At 36.6% G+C, this 10,401-nt stretch overlaps 1 protein-coding gene across 1 annotated transcript in view; it reads right to left on the minus strand.

Moving 5' to 3' along the window:
- The window catches only part of LOC118736848 (forkhead box protein O-like), a gene marked incomplete at its 3' end in the record, with an annotated part of 34,299 nt that extends 23,904 nt beyond the window's left edge, over positions 1 to 10,395 (minus strand). The window contains 1 exon segment of the mRNA XM_036466922.1: positions 9,880 to 10,395.
- Positions 10,396 to 10,401: the final 6 nt, after the last annotated feature.

The raw sequence follows: 10,401 nt of genomic DNA on the forward strand, positions 1-10,401 counted from the left end.
GACATCGCCATGTCCAAAATGCTAGTCGCTATCACTGGAAAAGGATGGTAGTATTCAAGTTCACAGCTAAAAACTTTTTCTGCAGGGTATGCATGCACATATCTGTGGTCACAAGCAATAACCGCCTAAGTCGACTTAAGAAAGAATGGAGTTGTATATGCTAACGTATTCTTTTCCATGCGTATGTGAAATCCCCATCTCGCCAGCTAGACTACTTACAAATTAAAGGCGAAAATATTTTGGTTACCCCATAAATATAACATTACAATCCAAATGTTTAAAAGGGTTTTTCTCGATTTCAGGATTTTCGACTTCAGCGGTTATTTCTTATCACCACAGATATGTAGGTTAGGGTGGTCCAAAAAAAATGTAAAGTCGTAGCTTTAACTATTTTTATTATATTCCTCAAAAATATCAAAACATGCAGTGGGGGACCAAAAAAAATTCGTTAGCGTAAAAAAATTAAACAAATAACTGGGTTTCATTATTGTAGGTCTTCTGAAGAGAAACAGAGTCTTCCGATCGAAAAATATTGATTTTCAAAAATTCCTTTCAATTTCTACGAAAAATTATTTTTCCCCTATAAAAACATAGACAAGACGTCAACGTTGATCAGGATTAACGGCGCAGTTGATCTGATCAAAATTTTGCCTTGACAGACGGCAGTAATGCGGATTTATGAGCCGCGAGGTTGTAGGTTCGAGTCCCACGGCAAGTAGAATATTAATTTAAACTTGAACTATATTTTTTTTAATTTTGTTTTCAGTTAGTTGTTTCTGACTTTTTTAGTCAAATTAAACTCTAAAAATTTAAATTAACTAATAATAAAATAATAATAAAAATGTGAAATAAAATAAAAAACGAAAATAAAGTAGATCAAATAAAATTAAAAAAAATAATAAAATCTAGGGTTTAATCCGGATCAACTGCAATTAATTCCCGAGATAATTCCGAATTAAAGAGTTGATCCGGATCAACGCTGCCGTCCGTCTATGCTTTAAGAGACATGGAAAATTGTCAGTGAGGGAGTGGTATATTTTTCGGTATAGAAAAATTTTAGGGGTGATAGCATTAAAATTCTGAAATTACTTTTTTTACCACCCTAATGTAGGCACAATTCACATTTAAAATATTTGATTGAGTTCAATATTCAAATACAAAAGTGGAAGAATTACATAAAACAAAACCGGCCAGCAATTCCGTAAATGCTAAGCGTGACGATGTGGCGCTGAACGCTCACTACTTTATAGTTATTTACTTTTTTTTTATTAAACAATTTAACTGCGCAGTTGATAGCCATTAAACAAATCGCGCGCGCTCCCCAACACTCACGCTCGCGAAAAAATGTTGCCAAGACTGGGTTCACACGGAGAAACTTTTGTTGCTCATTTTCGGCAATTTCTCTTTTGGGGTTGCCCTTCGCGTGCACACAGAGCAATTCTTTTGTACCGGCCCGTCTCCACAGGCAAAAGTTTTTGCCTACCAACTGTCATTTTTATTGCCTGATAAAAATTTTATCAGCGGCAATATTTGTGCGTGGGCATTTTTTATTTTGATAAAAGCGTTTATAAGATGGCAATTTTTGCCGGATTTCATCAATTAAAAAGTTTAAAAAGTATGCTATTTCACACCCAAGCAAATAATAACACATATTTTAATAGAAAACAGTTCAATTTTTGCTTTTATATTGAAATATCGATAATGTTGTCTCCACGAAGCTATCGCGCAAATGAAAATGTAGCTGTCAAAGTACCAAATTGCTGGCAATATTTATCAAGATAAAAGCTCTGATAATTATTGCTTGCCAAGAGCAATATGCGGTCTCCATGGGCAAAATTTTGCCTGATAACATTATCAAGATAAAAACTTTTGCCTGTGGAGACAGCAAGTACACAACTGTTGTTGTTAGCAGTGCACGGCCAACCAGGGCTGCCAACTTGGCTCAAGCCGTGCCATTTAATTTTTCACAAATGGCAATTTTGAAAAATCGTAATATATAAATACATTTTAGTAAAATCCTTTGCGTGTACTTCATTTTCTCAACTAATTCTATAAAGCATAGCACTGGCGTATCTTACTTAGGCATTAGATTTTTGCTTTGGAAATGTGTTTCTAATTTTAACGCTAAATGGGAAAAATTAAAAAGAATGACACCTTTTTTGGCACTTTTATTTTTCTATTTGGCACTTTTTTATCCTCGATATGGCACTTCATAGCCCAGTATAGTTGGCAGCCCTGCGGCCAACTAGAATTACTCAGACGAACGAGAGCACAAAGCGAATTACCCCAGCATGAGCAACTCGGTACCCTTCCTCGTCCTCGTCACTCCCGCCCCCAGAAGCAACCAGTTGCCGCGACAAAAGTTTCTCTGTCTGAACCTAGACCAAGCGCTCTTCACCTTGCTCAAATTAAAACAGTATAAGATCATTAGGAATTTGATTAAGTGTGCGGGTATGATCACTTACTCTCTCTCTCGTTCTCTCCTTTAGTGATGGAGAAATATCGATGGTGGTCGATACTGGTTTCATTTTGCCGCCACTATCGAATTTTTCTAAACGCTATCGATAGTTGTGTGTTGCTCACATTGTTAAAATTGGACAATAAAATATACATAAATATCATCCCTAGATGCGTATAAAGCCGCGAGCTCAAAAGTTTACCGTGAAGAGAGAAGCATACAAAAACTTTAGCGAAGAAAGACTCCTAACATAGTTGACGGCGAAGAAAGACGCTTAAACTTAGTTTCGCGGTCAACTATGTTTCGGGTGAAAAGTGACAGTCCTTGGCCAGGTATAAATCTCAAATTCTTCTTGGGTCATAAAATATGTAACCAAATTTGCCTATATGCAAAATATTATGCCCAGTTTTACCAATCGATTTTAGATTTGGCAGATCGTTATAATTTAGAAAAATCACGAAGAGTCTGGAATTCTTTTGTAGAATTTTGTTGGGGAAATTTTCCTATAACGGCGGTCATTGAAGACGCAATGAGTGAAGGGGAGTGGGCGTGGCACCTCCAACCCCCCTCCCCCTTTTGGAGAGGGCATGAATCGCTATTGACAAAAATGCAACCCCCGACCACCCAGGCCCCCTATGGATCCCTAGGGACCCCTTATAAAAATGGCCAAAAGTCACCATTTTCACCATAGGTGGTCGGGAGTAACATTTTTATCAATGGCGGTGCATGCCCTCTCCAAAAATGGCGGTTGGTGCCACGCCCACTCCCCCTACGATCACCATCTCTATAACGACCGTGCTTATTGGAAAGCCAACCCATTTAGTTATTTATTTTTAACATTTATTGTTGCTTTGAAAAAGATTTCCGCTGTTAAAAAAAACGTTTTCCTATATTTTTTTGCGGTATTGCTATGACCAGGGCTTGAACCCAGGCACTGCGTATTAGAAGCGCGTACTGCTAACCACAACACCACAGCTACCGCCGTTCCCTTTTTAATAGTTTTACGTTAATCCCAGTGAATAAAAATTTTACGTTTTTACAAGTTTTTATTTAACTTCACTTTCATACAAATATCTCCTGAAATTTTGCTGTCAATTCAAGCCAACTTTCCGATGAGCTAGAGACTTGAAATTTTAAACTTATCGCAAAACCCGATGACAGTGTAATATGAAAGATGAATTAATCCACTAGGTGGCGCAGGTTTAGAGATGTTTGAAATACCCGTATTTACGGTCCGATATGGTTCATATTTGCAATGCATATATATTACTTTTATGGAAGGAAATAGCTCCAAAAAAGGTTATTTTGATTTATTTTATTTGCAAAAACTTATTCGGGTGTATTCAAAGTCAAAATTAAGTTCATACTCAAAGCTACTTGCGACTTTTTGACGTAATTTTTAATAAGTTATCTGTCAAAAACATTGCAACTAACTTTAATTACCTACTTAATTTTGCCTTTAAAAGCCCTATTTTTTCACAAAAATCGATGTTTTGCCTTAAAACATCGGTGGTAGCAAACATCGATGTTTCTCCACCTCTACTACTTACACAATGAAAAGAGAAGTGAAAATCAAGAAAAAAATAAATCTCTTAACTACAAAAAAGGAACTGGTCAAACATGCTTGAGCGAAGTAAGTCAGCGCACCGCACCGTGACCTTCTCATCCCCTCCAGCAAGCAAAAAAAATAAAGACAAAATCTGCACGACTGTGACAAACAGCAGTGAAATTTTGTGTTCCTTCTCGGACACCGTCATCACAATCATCATGAATCATGATTCATGATCTTCGTTTTTTACTACAGCAATTATTGTGTGCGAGCGTGTGTTTGTTTGTTCGGGTCTTCTATGTTCTCTCAATTTTGCTGGCAGTTGCTTCTGTGCTATTATTCCGTACCCCACCTGCCTAGCAGTGGTCTGGCCTGTCTGCCTTCTCTATTAGTGCCGTCGATTTTTCGTCATATGTTTCGAGCCCCATACGTTTCCACTCAGGCATCCAATCCCGGACTATTTTGTGAATCCCGAGATTTCAGGAACTTAAATTGGTAATCCCGGTTTCCCGGGATATTTCGGGATATTATTACCATTAATTTAAATATGCTAACAAACTAGTTTCGTAGTCTGGCTTTAGTGCGGATACTAGAAATAAAAATTAATTTGTGTTTTTAACCAAAGAAATATAAATGGCTTTATTTTATAGTAGTTTATAAAGGTAATTACTAAGCCTCTACGATGAGCAGAACCCGAGATACAAAAATTTAAAAAAGTACATGATTAGTCAGAATCACGAAAAAATCCAAACTTTGATCATCATACATATGTATATCCGAAGAAAAAAATAAAAAATGTGAAGCCAATCGAAATTTTAATACCAAATTTGGTGTCCGTTATGGAAAAGAATGGCCCTTTATATGTTATATACATATATTTTAATAAAGAATAATAGGAGTGTGAGAATTGTAATATATCTTTGGGCACAAATTGAGGCTCTAGAGGCGCTTATTAAACAAATAGCATCCACGAGGGAACTGTATTATCGACAATCTTCTTTACAAGAAACTTCATGCATGTATTTTGGGAAAAATACCAGGTTTGGAGATATTCAGTATTTCTGACTCCATAACTAAAGATAACATCTGCTTCAGTTGAAATCTGGTAGGTATTAAATAGCAAAAAAAATAATAATTTAAATGTGAATAATTCAATCGAAACTTTTTTAGAGCCTTCTTTTATTTCTATTTAAACGAAAGATTTACAAATATTATTAGAATTGATTTCCACGCCAAAATACCCGTACTTTAGAGATGACACCCGCCATTAATATCTGGACATCCTTTTCGTTGATGGATTCAGCCTGTTTTCGCCACATTCTGCAGAACTGCGTTTTTCGTGAAGCCGTGCATTTTGTTTCTTTTTCTAATTTTGATGTCATATGGGCCCAATAACGCTCGATCGTTTGCAGCTCTGGGCAATTCGGAGGATTGGCCTCTTTTAGTACAATGTTGATTCCTTTTTGTGTATAAAACTCTTGCGCTTTTTTGCACAATGACTTGTTGCCAGATCAGGCCAAAACAATACAGGCTCTCAGAACAACACTCCAGGTGCAACAACACGTTCAGAAATATTCGGATTGCTTTTCAAAGTCCTTAGAACATCCTTCTCCGCCATTTTATTTATACAGCCTGATTTTCCGCCAGATTACGCCTTTCTCTCAATGCTGCCATTTTTCTTGATATTTGACAGTACATTTTGAACCGTCGACCTTCCAATTTTCAGCAATTTTACCAACCGACATTGGGAGCTGTGTGGATTTTGCATGAATTCGTCCAAAATCAATTTTCTTTGCTAAAGTTCTTTGCTCACTTGTTTTTTAAGTTACGCATATGAAAATTAACTGTAATAAAAAACAACGAAAGCAAAACTAGCACACTAAATAAACGGCTGATCGGGTAGTCGATAGCAAAATTGTGCTATGTAAAGTGCTGCCAGATTTCAAATGAAGCAGTTCTTATCTGCTTTTTACCATCCGCTATATTAGCCTAATATTATTAGGTATTAGATTTTTATAGAATTTTGTTTATATTTACTTAGGGTAGCCCTAATGTGGGGTAGGTAGGTAGTCAAATTAATGATTTTTTTCAGTGTCGGTAACACCAATGTCATAGATATCACATATGAATTTTTGGTACCCATTGGAGACGGTTAAGGCGTGTCGCATAGGGGGAAAAGTACAAATTACTCTATGAAGACTAAAAAAATTAAAATTAATTGTTTTTTTTTTTATATAATACCCAAAATCGATACTACCATAATCGAAGATATCACATATAAATTTTAGTCCCTATTGGACTCGATTAAGGCGTGTCGCAAAGGGGTCAAAGGCCAGATGCCTCTAGGGACTCAAAAAATGTAAATTTTTTTTTCATTTAATGCCTAAAATCGATACTACTAAAGTCGAGGACATCACATACAAATTTTAGTCCCGATTGAAGTCGGCTAAGACGTCGTCATAGGGTAATCTGAACTTTGAACCCTGTGCGACACGCTGTAACCCACTTCAATCGGGACCAAAATTTATATGTGATATGTTCGACTATAGTAGCATCGACGTAGGGATTGAGGCTCAGAAAATCTGATATAAAAGTTTTCTTCCTACATTTAAGGACCAACCTAATGTACGTAGGTATGGACATGTGTAAGCCCAAGTTCTGCTACGACTTCGTTGTGAATTCTTCTCCACGGGTAGCCAACACTTTCTTCTTCACAAATGTACCTACATATGTATGTCTTTCTTCTGTGAGTTTCCCATGTTTATTATTTTACTACATAGCACCTACTTCCATGCCATGTTTTATCGCTTATTCATATTACATTTATTTGCATTTTCCTTTTACTCTCTAAACTCGTTTTTGTTTTCTTCATACATAAATAAATATAAGCACACAATTTTGCCGCATTTCTTTCAACACACTTTTACTGTTTTTTTTTTACTCCTTTTTAGTCTGCCCATATTTTTCCCTCGCTTTGCACAAGAACCTGTCTGCCACTATTTTGTAGATCTTCATCTGCCTCCGCACCCCCTCCTCGGAGCACTACATCACTTTAGCTGCACACACACACACACACACACACGTATATATGACACACTTTTTACTTTTCTTCATCAGCGGCCGTGTCATATCTTTTGCCACTCGATCACAGAACGGTTTAGCTGATCCAGCTGCTCGATTTGATTTATCATCCCTCCACGAACCCACTAGAGTTGGCAACAGTGTTGCCGTTGTGCGCCTAAAGGCTCAATTTGACTATTTTTAGGCGCCAATACCCTTTGACCAGACTTTCTTAAAATTTTGTTTTGTCCCGCTATTTTCTTCTTAACCGCAAACGTTCTAGCAGCGAAGGGGCTATATAATACATGCAAATTCGATTTTTACTTGGGATCTCAGATTTATTTATATGTAATATGGTAACCCGTTTTTTCGTCAATTACCCCTTTTTGCGACTTTCTGAAAATTCTCAACGGCAACACTGGTTGTGAAGATGCGCCCGATCGCAAACGAGCTTACCACACACTCAGCTCTTCAAGGATGGTGGCGGTGGATTTTTTCTTGATGTTCTCTTCAGCCGCATCGTCAGCATCATGGAGAATTTTTACGGCTTTTGTTCACGTACATACATATGTACATACTCAGGTATTTGGCGTAGTCACAGACAGCTTTTTTTTTAATTTATCTCCTCTAAAGGCCAGTAATCAACTCTCAAGAAAAGCAACAGAAATGTATGCCCGTTCCATTATTTCTAGAAGAAAGAGTAAGGCAACAAGCTATGAAATACCAGATGTCAAAATTCTTTGGTCACACACACGAAATAATCACAATTTTTTTCTTTTACTTTTGAGAGCTGCATACTGGCCTTAAGTAAGATAACCAAAGTTTAGTTGAGCGGCTTTTTTCCCCCAGTTCGTCATTTCAGCCACAACTTGTATGTAGGTACGTTACTTTCAACTCCGATTTGCCCTCATTCACCCGTTGCACTCGCTCGTCGGAAGCGGAAGGCCGTTTATTGTTTGTTTACTTATTTACTTGTTTTGTTTTCGTCTCAACGATTTATTTTCATTTTTTAACCACATGCTTTTCTACAATTTTTCACACTACCGGCTTTTTGACCATTACTTGCTTATGCACTTACACGCTTATGTACATCTAAGTAAATATATAGATATGTGCATACCTGTTTCTTCATGTTCGCTCATTGATTTAAAAGAGATAACAAACATTTTCTTGGTATTGAGGTTAAGTACGTTTGTATACATGTGCGTACAAATATTCAAGTCGCTATAGATAAAGTGGACTATTTTATTGATAGTTCGTTGAGCATGATTTTTAGAAACTTCCAAGCTGTTGTCTTAATAATAAAGTATATATTTTTTTGTAAGTATCTTCTCGGTATTTTATAGACATAGTCTCTAAGATGAAAGTCATTACTAAAACATTTAAATTTGCATGTAAAATCCCAGCTTAAACTAGAACAGTCTTGACGACATCCAATAATAAACTGAAGATGTCAGTCGGGGAAAATGGAGTCGCAGTAACATCACCCGATTACATATGACAGGGTACGAGTATCAATTTCGCGACTGCAAAACAGCAAAGCTGTTGGAGCTCACTCCCTGCCAGCCGAGATATTCAACTCTTATGCAAAATATGGTCAGAGGAAAGTATGCCTGGCGATTGGAATTAAATCCAAAGGAAAGGCGACCCTACAATTCGCGGCAACTATCGCGGGATCAGCCTTCTAAGCATAGGTTACAAGGTTATATTGAGCGCATTGTGTGAAAGACTGAATCCCAACGTCAACCAGCTGATTGGGCCTTATCAGTGTGGTTTTAGACCTTGCAAATCCACCATCTGCCTATACGCCAAATCTTGGAAAAGACGCGATGAGTTGACTATACGATGCGATGTTTGAATTTAGTATCCCAGCGAAATTAATGGGACTGCTTATAATAACTTTGAGCAATATTACTAGGTCCCTCAGAACTTAGAAGAATTTCTCCAAGTCGTATGAAACAATGAAGGAAGCTTCCAAGGCGCATTATCTCACGAAGAAACGACTCAAATCGCCGCAGAGATCTTGCAAATTGGCACCATTAGACTTCTTTCTCTGGCGCTACGTGAAAAGTATGGTATATGTCGATCAGCCCGAGATGATTAATAAGGAAATCATGAGCATTATAAATGGGATCCTGTGTTGCCAGAGGATGGATATAAACGGATGATATGTGTAATACTTAAATGTCATAGACTAAAAACATTACGAAAAGAAAATCTCCGGTCTTATTGAATCACCCTATATATAATAGCTATATGTCAAATATGTATTGAGAAAGCTCAGATTAGATAAGGCAGCAAAGTACATACATGCAAATAAAGTTACCTAAATAGTTTTTTACTCAACCGATTCATTTGATAAACAAAGGGCCGTTTTCTCAAGTAACCTTTAACATTAAAGCTCACTTTATATTTAAAGTTTACATTAAAATTTATGGTTGTATCTAAAGTAAAGTTATCGGTTTTAAATTGGTTTACAACCAAGAAACATACATAGGTCAAAAACCGATAATAGAAGTGCTTTATTTTAGACTTAGTTACATATGTATATATTTCAAAGCAACCTTTAAATATAAAGTGAACTTTAAATAAACGGTTAGTAGAGAAAATGGCACTTAGTAGATATTTAATTGCAGATAAGAATTTGAAAGATAATCTTTTCTCAAACTCACACACCGATTATTCAACCAAGTAGTATGTTTGTACGATGAACACTTCCATTTAAAAATGTTTCACTCTAAATCTCAACTATCGTTAAATCCACTTAAAACACATTAACTCGTTCTGAAACGACAACAGGTAGAATACTTACATCAAATATACCTTCGACGTTGTCACTCCGCCGAGATGATCTCTGCAATCGTTGGGTACTTTTTTTTATTTTGTTGCTGAAACAATGTCGTCAATTTTTTTTTTTTTTGGTATTACAAAGCAGTTTCGGCCGCTGGCCGGAATTTTAATGAATGCAAGTATGTAGGTATTTATTTTAGTTCTGCGCTCTCACTCACGCTATGCTGTGCTTGCTCTCTAATAACATAAATTTTCACTCTGCTACACTTTTCACTTCACTTTTATCTCACTGCATGCAGCTGAACACACTTTGCTGGTATTTTTATTTACCTTTTTTGTTATGTCACTTAACACTGTTACTTTTCAATTTTCGCTGTTTGTCTTCTTATCACTTTTGAATGGTCGAACAGAACCAAAACACATGTGACACTATGGCTTGTACAATGAAAATTAATTTTCAGCGCCAAATTAACAAATTACTATCGTTAGCTTGGTTGTCTCGTTGGTTGTATTTTCGAAGATTTTCCAAAAATGTTTAACCGAA

The sequence above is a fragment of the Rhagoletis pomonella genome, unplaced genomic scaffold (assembly GCF_013731165.1).
Source record: "Rhagoletis pomonella isolate Grant_MI unplaced genomic scaffold, Rhpom_1.0 Rhpom_scaffold_00004, whole genome shotgun sequence".
Taxonomy (NCBI): Eukaryota; Metazoa; Arthropoda; class Insecta; order Diptera; family Tephritidae; genus Rhagoletis; species Rhagoletis pomonella.